Here is a 2,998-nt window from a genome sequence, read left to right as displayed (position 1 = left end):
GCTTAGCCCACTGAGCCACACACAGCTCCAATTGTGCTTTGAGGAATGACTTCTACTCACTTGTAACACAACATAATGACAGTATGATGAGCAGCCAGTGGTTTGATCACAGGCTCAGTCTGCTGTTTATCACACCTGAATCAGGCACCTGAGTGACTTCAGCCATGTGTGACTCAGCATGGAAAGATTAAGCACTCAGAGCCACTTCAGTTAGCTGTATATTTACAGAGCTTTATTTAATAAAACAGTATTTACACATCTACTGATATTTTCCCCCTTGGAAATATTATAATCACACACAGACCCAAACGGGTGCAGAACACACAGAAGCACGACACAAAAAACAAACCAACAACCATGCAAGCATTGCTAGTGTAATGAGTTGGTGCCCCATCCTGGGTTATTCCTTGTGCTTATTGTTTCTGGAATAGGATCTGGACCCCTGTGACCCGGCATAAGATCACGGGATTTGGGAAATGAATGAATGAATGAATGAATGAATGAATAAATCACCAGTGTTCGCTACATTGATGCTTCTATCATCACCAAAGTCATCATACTCATAACAGAAGGACAGACACAGCCACAGGTAATACACTGTATATATGAGGGAGTTAATTAGTAAAGTGATGGATGGGTTAAACCCTGCTGAAAATAGCAGAACAACAGATGAAGAGAAATTAAAGTCCAGAAGAGACACGAACTGCAGAGAATTTTGATGACAAATTACCAGGCAGCAGTGGCAGTGATGACAAAATAGAAAGTGCAGCTGGCAATACAGACACAGCAGAAGGAACAGGAGATGCCATGTATGACAATGGGGACCAGGAGACAGGAGCCAGTCACAGCAACTGTGAACATGAGGAGGAGATAAGAACATCAGAGAGCGCTGAGCCAGAAACCAGGGTCACCAGTGAGGCTGAAGTCGGCCAAGAGGTTCCAGACGAGCTGCTGGACAGGAAGATGTTTGACCAGGAGGAATCAGGAGACTCCCACCTCCTAACCAGGGAGACACTATCCGGTGAGGAAGGCCGTTTACGGAAGTGGGCACTGTAACGAGGAGGGGGGCCCTTAGGGTAAGGCCCAGCATTCCTGAGATTAAGGGCTGCCTGGTGGAGGAGGTCCAGGGGAGCGAGCTGAGCTACGAGGAGAGCAAGAGGGAGCTGGAGGAGCTTCAGGCCGAAAGGGATCAGCTCAGCCAGCTGAACGGGCAGTTTCAGGCAAAGCTGGCGGAGTATTTCCTCCAGAGGAGGGGAGAGGAGGAGCGGTTTGAGAGGAGCGATGGGCACCGTTACCTCGTCTTCACCTCCCACATACAGAAGATCAGGCAGCAGCACCAGCAGCACAAAGAGCACTTTGGGAGGCAAGAGGAGGAGTTGCGGCAGCAGGTGCAGGAGAGCCTTCGCCAGGCAGAGTTGGAGTGGCAGGTCCTCCAGGCCCGGAAGCAGGAGGTGGCAGGACCAGCGTTGGCCTGGCATCTGGGTAAGGAATCTGCAAAGGCCCAGATGGAGCAGATCCAGGCAGCCGAGCGGCACAAGGAGAAGGAGCTGGCGCGTGTGCGCCTGGAGAACATGAAGCTGAAGGCGGCATCGCCAAGGGTGAGAGAGCACTGTCTGCCAAGAAGGGGCTGGCGGAGGGGCTGCACATCCTCGACTTCGAGCAGCTGAAGCTGGAGAACCAGACATACAGTGATAAGGTCGAGGAGCAAGACGAGGAGATTCTGAAACTGTGTAACAAGATCGCGGGCGCCGTGCGCGTGCTGACGCACATGAAGGAGAAGCTGCAGTGGGTGCAGATGGAGAACCGAACACGGCGCTCGCAGCTGGCGGAGATGGCGGTGGCGGTGGCACAGTCACGTGACTCTCTGACACGCACCAAGCGGGCTCGGGACAGGGTGCGGGCAGACAACCTGCGGCTGCGCCAACGCAGCGAGCTGCTGGGGAACAGCGTGCTGCTGCGAGACATGGAGGAACGGGTGGGCGATGTCATGGCGCTGGAGCTCAGGCTGGGGGCGCTGAAGAGCAGCAACTGCAGAGCTGAGAGGAAGGTGGAGCCGGTCTGGGACACACCGTAGTGGGAAGGACAGTCAGGCAGACAGATAGACACACACACACATGTCAACTGTCACATATGCAGGCTTTCAGATCTATTCCTGTTGGGCTAATATTTAGCATCACGGGTGTTGTTAGAGATTTTGGGCCCCATGAAAGCATATCATATTGGGCCCCAACCCAGCCCAGTTGTATTTTAGGGCCCTTGTCACTCAGGGGCCTAAATTGTCACATGCACAGCTGAGCCAACACATGATGCTGGAACCATTTTGATAGTTTTAAGTTATATATGTTTAATATCCATCCATCCATTCTCCATAACTACTATCCTATTCAGGGAGCCTGTACTGGAGGCTACGGGTGCAAACAGGGAACAACCCAGGATGGAGCGCCAACCCCTTGCAGGGCACAGTCACACACCATTCACTCACACACCACTCACTCACACACCACTCTCTCACACACCACTCTCTCACACACCATTCACTCACACACCACTCACTCACACACCACTCTCTCACACACCATTCACTCACACACCACTCACTCACACACCACTCTCTCACACACCACTCTCTCACACACCATTCACTCACACACCACTCTCTCACACACACACATCTACGGGCAATTTGGTAACTCCAATGAACCTCAGCATGATTTTGCACTGGGCGGGGATGGGGCGGAACCAGAGTACCCAGAGGAAAGCCCACAATGACACAGGAGAACATGCAAACTCCACACACATGGAACCATAGTGGAGACTTGGACCCAGGTGCAAGGCAGCAGTGCTAACCACAGAATATTGTCTATTACCTATTATTATGCCTAAATGCAATCTGTCTGTATAGGAACGCCTGCAAATTGATATCATGTTTTGGATACGTCCCAAAACACATTTAAATAATAATTTGTCACAGTAGGAGGAACAGATCTTTCTAACTGGA

At 51.4% G+C, this 2,998-nt stretch overlaps 1 pseudogene; it reads left to right on the top strand.

The window, feature by feature from the left end:
- The first annotated feature begins 807 nt into the window (after positions 1 to 807).
- LOC140579225 (cilia- and flagella-associated protein 184-like) lies at positions 808 to 2,074 on the top strand (annotated as a pseudogene).
- The last annotated feature ends 924 nt before the right edge of the window (positions 2,075 to 2,998 follow it).

This window comes from Paramormyrops kingsleyae, chromosome 17 (assembly GCF_048594095.1).
Source record: "Paramormyrops kingsleyae isolate MSU_618 chromosome 17, PKINGS_0.4, whole genome shotgun sequence".
Lineage (NCBI taxonomy): Eukaryota > Metazoa > Chordata > Actinopteri > Osteoglossiformes > Mormyridae > Paramormyrops > Paramormyrops kingsleyae.
This window is presented reverse-complemented; position numbering and strand designations above follow the sequence as displayed.